We start from the raw sequence: 7,084 nt of genomic DNA, 5'->3' as shown, positions 1-7,084 counted from the left end.
TTCTAGGTATTTACCCAAGAAAAACTAAAGTGCTTTTCCACACTCAGATTGCACACAAATATTTGTAGCAGCTTTACTGACAATAACCCCAAACTAAATGTCCATAAATAGAAGAATGGAGAAACAAATAGTGAAATATCCAAAGTAAGATACTATTCAGCAATTAAAAGGAAATATTGCTACAAGAAACAACATGAATAAACCTCAAGATCATTATGCTAAGAGAAGTCAGCCTCCCCCAAAAGTATACACTGTATGATTCCATTCATTTTAAATTTCAGAAAACATAAACTTATCTATAGCACTAAAAAGTGGATCAGTGGATTCATTACAAAAGGGCACAAGGAACCTCTAGGGGATAACGAAAATGTATGTTATCTTGTCACTGTGGTGGTGGTTTCATGGTACATACAAGTCAAAACTTACCAAATTGTGTACTTTAAATATGCACAAGATACTGTAATCAAATATTCTTCAGTAAAATTATCAAAAACAAGTCCATGAGTTTTCAAAATTATATTATTTTAAGGAATAACCAATTATGACACTGTGAAAAGAACATAGTATCTGGTTTCAAAAACCCCAACAAATATTTGAGAAATCAGAGAAGGAAAAGCATCCTTCTCAATCTTACCTGCTCACTAGTGAACTGGATAAGGGAGAAATAAGAGGAAGGACAGGAAATACAAGAGGAAGGACAGAAAAACATGTTCCAAAACAACATTTCTTTTGGTTCCCTTCTATTCCAAGCTCAGTGCAGATAAAGTGATAAGGCAGAAACAGTTGACACCTGTAAGGCCTAGGTTAAGGCACAATCCCATTATAAAAACATTTTTGTGGCAAAGCCTGACAAATACAGACATTCAGGAACAGTAATACAACTTACTGCCAGAAATACTATGAATCTTGAAGAGGCCCAGCTTGTCCAATAAATATTTAGCCACTCAGAAACAACTACATGGGACTCTCCTTAAGCAGAAACCTAACCAACAATTCTTCCAAAATGTAATTTTTAAAGATTCTGTGGCTTTACAATTACATTCATAAAGAGAAGACTGGAAGTTTATAATTTTTCTATTTTAAAATTTCTCAAATGAGAAAATGAGACATGGTTGTGATCTGCCCAAAGCCATAGACCTATTAACTATAACTGATAAAATTAGTTAAGGACACTTTATCACATTTAGTCTCTGCATTCCAAAACCCCTACTACCTACCATTATACAACTTTTAAAACTTAAAATAAATGAACAAATAATAAGCATACAAATAAATAAATAAAATGAAAGAGATGGGCTGACTGCAGACAGATCACAGAGCTGCCATCTTGGCACTCATAATGGTAATACATAGCAAAGATAGAGGGCTTGATGGTAAACTTTATAGACATTTGATTCACACAAAATTCTGTACTAACTACTGTGGTTCTGTTCCTGCTCTCTGACAGGTCAAACTGGTAGAGAAAGTCATTAAAAATAGCTGGGTGGGTCCACTACAAATTCATGCTTTCTCAGTGTCGAAGTTCCTCGATGTTATTAATCAGCTCTAATTTCCTACTACATTCGTTACCCCACAGCAGCTATTTCCTATGTTCCTCTAAATCCTATATATTCCTGACACTTTTGGCAGTTGAATTCTTTCTCAAGAGGTTCTCAAAATGCGATTCCCCAAGTCCCTGGACCAGCAGCATCACTGTTATCTAAAAACTTGCTGGGAATGCAAATTTTCAGGAGCCATCCAAGACCTACGCTACGAATTCAGTACCTCTAAGTGATACCCAGCAGTCTGATTTTACCAAGTCCTCCAGGTTATTCTGAAGCAGGCTAAAGTCTGAAAACCAATGCTTTAGTAAAATCTAGGCCAATGAACTTTCTACCCATAATTTTATTCATCTCTCCTTGTCTCTGTACCAGATATAGATATAGATAGAAAGATAGATAGATAGATTCAGACTATATATAGTTTTTGGTATTTCCCAAATTTAGCCAGTGAACCTATTATTGGGCAAGATTCATTTAACAGAGCCAGCATTCCAGTGACACACCTGGGAAAACATCAGTGTCTATGTCCTTATGACCTAATCACATTTTAATCCTTGAAAAGTTGGCTTTTGCTCCCACCATTCTACTAAAATTGCTCTCTTTCAGGCTTGTACATTTGCTAATAGGAAGGAGAGTACACAGTCTCTTTTCTAGCTTTTTTGTTTTTTTAGTAAAATAATAAACACCATCAACTTAAAAGGAAAAGTTTTTCGAGGTTTGAAGAAGAAGAGTAAATCAACTAAGAATGTAGGTAGCACTGAAGACTTGGGCCACGAATAGTTTTAAAGTGAAACCAGTCAGAAGAGTAGGTTTTTCTCTGGCCTCGTCTGGCTGTTTAGGTACAGAGTAGGTAGAATGTTGGCTTTAATCAGTGTTGAAAGGGGTTGTTATAATAACACATCATGTATCTCAGCTAGGTTAATAAAAATGAAGACATGATGAGGGTGATGGACAACACAGAGGTTTAACAAAATGAAGGAATGGAGGTCAGTGAAATGAAGTCCTGATGACTGTCCCAAAATTGCTGCAGTTGGGTATTACAGAGAATAAGCTGGGAAGAGAGATCAGTGGTGGTCACAGAACTGGATGCTTGAAACTGAAATCTAAGAGATGATACAGTTATCAATAAATAAAAAGTCTAAAACGGTATGAAGGATCACTGGAGAGAAGAGATCAACGAATTCAAGAGGCCACATGGATTATTTATGTGGATACTGGGACTGCCAAAATGGTGAACATTCCTGGAAAAAAGGTAGTATTTAGGGTGCCAAAATCTAAAATGAATGAGGGGGACTGATTGGTATGACTGTAACAAGACACAACAGGTGATAAGATCTATTGACATGAGGAGCATGGGAGTGAGGGACTAAAAACAGCACTGAGGAGAAAAAACAACACCTACTAAAAGCCATCATTTGCAAGGGCTGAACACATAATGGAATTAGTTGTGAGGATCTTTTTGAGAGGAGGTAGATAATCAGTTCTAAGCATGGAAGAGGTGGTGGTTGTGGTAGTTAATGAACCTGGACTAAGGAATCAGACTGCGTGAGTTAGAATTTCAACTCTGTTAGCAATGTGACTTGAGCAAGTTAATTTTTCTTCACCTGTAAACTACAAATAATGATAAAACCTACCACAGGGAGGTTAAGTGGGTTTAATCAGTTAATATGTTTTACACTGAGAAGAGGCATATATAGTGATTTCAAATAGTAATAGCTATATTACTTTTGGGCCTGGTCCCTTAAGTGGTTTGCAATGGTGAGTTATGGAGAGATGAGATAAGCAAAGACTGGGAAGGGAGGTCTCACCAGAACACAGGAAACGGTGGGTTTCTATTGCAGACACAGAACACAGGAAATAGTGGGTTTCTACTGCAGACAGAATCAAAGCAGTCTTGATAAAACACTCTCTCTCCTCTTCTGGTACTCTGTACCTCTTGCAGGAAACTCATTTCAATCTGCCTTGTATTAGAACTATCGAGCATGTGTCTCATTTACTTCTGGACTCCTCGTAATGCTTAAAGCAAAGGGTTGTGCCATATTAAGTGTTCAATAAAAAGATTGCTACCTCAAAACCAGATCTGAAGGAGGAATTAAAAATAAAATCACACCAGCCAACAGAATAAATTCATGAAATTGTCAGAGTAATTTTTTCCTTATTCTAGTGCTAATAAACTTAGAATTACAATAGCCACTGACAGAATCTAAAATATTTTTAAGTATGTTTTATCAGTCAGGGTTCCCATAAGGAAACAGATGGCATACTCAATTTAGGTAATTTGAAGAAAGTTTAATAAGGAGATTATTACAAAGCATAGGTAGGCTGTAATGAAATCACAAGTGAGAATGTAGTATCCCAGGGTTAGTAATAGCAGGGGCCAACTACTACCCAGGCAGTAAAGGCACAAAGAAAGAAAGAGGTCAATAAACCCCTAAAACAAAGAGGGCTGCCTGACAGGAGCTGCAAACTTCCAATGCAAGGATGCAGCCAGGCTGCAGAAATCCCACAGGAAGAAGTCAAGAAAGTAAATATCCTAACTTCTCTCCTCTTTACTTGGATCTGTTGACAAGGTTCCCTATCAGCTAAACCCAACCAGAAGCCAGGGAACAAGGGAGCATGACTATATATCTGGACAGACCAGCTGCCAGAGCATGGTAAAGACTAGAGCTAGAAGGACAGTTGGACAGTTGGAAGCTATCCAGCACAGTACCCAAATCACAATAATACTATATACAGGGCAAGCAATTTAATAAACTCAATTATGAATACCAAAAATAGGAAACTTCATACTCATTCCCAATTACTTGTGTATAAAAAAGGAAAGGCAAGAAACAGTGTTACATAAGGCTTGAGAAAGAATAGATGAGGGTAGAGATCACACATTATAGCTTTGTGATCCTTTCAGTGATAGCAAAATAGACAGTGAAGGAGCTTAGGAAATTTCATGCCACAATATGACTCCTTGGTATAAAGAGTATTTTGAATTAAAGGCCCTTAGAGATCAACAGGCCTTGGAAGGGGCTTTCCCTCTCTCTGCATAAACTAGACAGACCCACCAAAAGAACAATGGTCTTTCCTTCCCTTTCCTGTTATCTCACTGTATTGTAGGAAAAAAGATCAAGAAAACAACCAGAACTGGCCCAAATCATTTTAAATATAATACCTGTCTCTCAAGGTTAATTTGCAATGAGAATCATTCACAAGTCAATCTGCTTCCATTTATATTGCCCCTAAACAGAATTATCTATATTCTTCATCTTCCTTTCCCCTCTAAAAGGAAGGTATAAAAATATCTGGATCCCATTGGTATATTGGGTAATAACTCTGTGATTCTCCCCATGAGCACGGTAAATAAACATCTTTTCTTATTAACCTACCTTAATTGTGAGTTGATCTTTCAGTGAACTTTCAGGGAAAGGGGAAGTTTTCTCCTCACCCCCACCATAGTCACCTTTATTCAGACTAAACTTTATTTTCATAAAAAGGATAAAAAGAATAAACAATGTGAAATGATTCCGTTTGCAACCTCTAAGTAGAAAGATATAAGAATAAGGAAAGTACAGATGCTCTGGAATTAGAGAATCTTTTTTCATTAAGCCAATCAATATACATCCAACCAGATTTCAGACTTTTTTTGTCCTTCTCTCCTTAGTAGAGATGGAGGATTACTGTCTCCTTCTGTATGTAAGATATAATCACAGCATTTAATAATACTGCCCATGAAGCACAGGAATAAATAATTGGAGAGTTAAAAAATTGAAAATCTCTCGAATAAGTAACTAATATCCACTTTTGAAAAGCAGAAAAACAGATTAACAAACAGAAAATAGTTATCATGAACCTATACAAATTTATCACCATTTCCTACACCTATCTAGCCTACATTAGCATGACTGTGCTAATATTTCTAGACTACCAGCTGACTGGTATTTCTCAGTGATAATACAGCTCAACAATACATAAATTGAATGATACTTGCAGAGACTAAAACAAGAGAAACTGATAATCCTGCATTTATATATCTTCTTAGGAACTACACAGCATATTCCATCTTAACATCTGGTTTTATAAAACGTGCTCAAAAGAATTAGAACATAAGCAACTTAGTTACTAAAAACAGACACACAAGTCATAGTGCAGATCACTGAGACATAAGTGCCTTTGTGAACCAGCCACATAAATGGACAGGTAAGAGAATATCACATTTGTGAGATATTAAATCCAGCTTATGTATTTTATCCTAAGTTTGTTTTTTATTTACTTTATTTAAGAATAACTACCTTATAATGGCTTCCTTAAGAATCACATTCTTCATCATGGCCTACTAGGCCCAACAGAATCTGACCCTTGATTTAACTCTCCAAACTAACTTACATCATCACTCTTTCCAGCTACACTGGCCTCAGAACGTCTTCGCTGAGCAGGCACTCCAAAGGGGCAACAACCCCCACACCAAATCCCAGATATATACTCTCATATTATTTACTTTCATACCCTTTATCTCACAATTTTTAAATTAAATTTCATGAAGCAGGAAACTCCTCTCGGATTCAACACTATCTGTATGCTCAATACCTGACACGTAGTAGGCACTTAACATGTGGTACATGAGTGAAAGCAACTTCCTTAACAGCCGTGAAATGTATGCACAGTAGAAATTATCATTTTTCTTTTGTTCTAAAATTTACATGCTGACTGAAAACATTTAGCTTCCCAACTTATTTAAGCAGAAATAACAAATTCACTGATCCAAATTCTCACACCATGTATAGGCCAGGGATCAGCAATCTGGGCTAAATCTGGGCCAGTGTGTGTAGATAAAGTTTTCTTGGAACACGGTCATGTCAACTTGCTTACCTATTGTCTATGATTGCTTTCAGCTACATCAGCATTGAATAACTGCAACAAAGATCCGAAAAGCCTAAAATATTTACTATCGAAACCATTCAAGGAAAAAGTCTGCCAACCCCTAACAATTTAAATAGGATAATAAAAACCTGTTTTAGAGGCAGGTATTACAATGTGCACAGGGAATAACAGAATATGCCAGAAATGGGCATAAAATGAAGGAAGCCTTTCCCTGAAGGGAAGAACTTTCCAAGAGCAAGGACTATCTAAGAGCTAATTTAACATACCAATTCACTTGAGAATATAGGAAAAAAAGTACCACAGTAAGTTTTAATGAAAGATTAGTAGGTATTTAACACTTGTTTTGTAAATAACTGTTGAGTACAGAGAAAAAGAGAAAAACTAAATTTGGAAAGGGATTAGGAAAGCTCACAAATGAAATTAAAAGAAAGAAGCAAATATTTAGAACACTAGAAGGAAATGAAATGCAATGGAAATTGTTAGTTAGAAAACTTACTTCAAGTATCTGGGTTGTAAAAGAGACCGATAACTCTAACTCAGACCTAATGTGAAGACTCAGTAGAAGGCAGTATACACAACTCACAGCACATTCCCATAACTTACTACACTTAACAACTCACAGACTTAATATCAGATAGAACTGTGTTCCAGATGGGTTACAAAGAACCCAAACC

This window comes from Propithecus coquereli, unplaced genomic scaffold (genome assembly GCF_000956105.1).
Source record: "Propithecus coquereli isolate 6110/MARCELLA unplaced genomic scaffold, Pcoq_1.0 Scaffold18, whole genome shotgun sequence".
In the NCBI taxonomy this organism is placed as follows: Eukaryota; Metazoa; Chordata; class Mammalia; order Primates; family Indriidae; genus Propithecus; species Propithecus coquereli.
Note: the sequence above shows the minus strand (reverse complement) of the source record.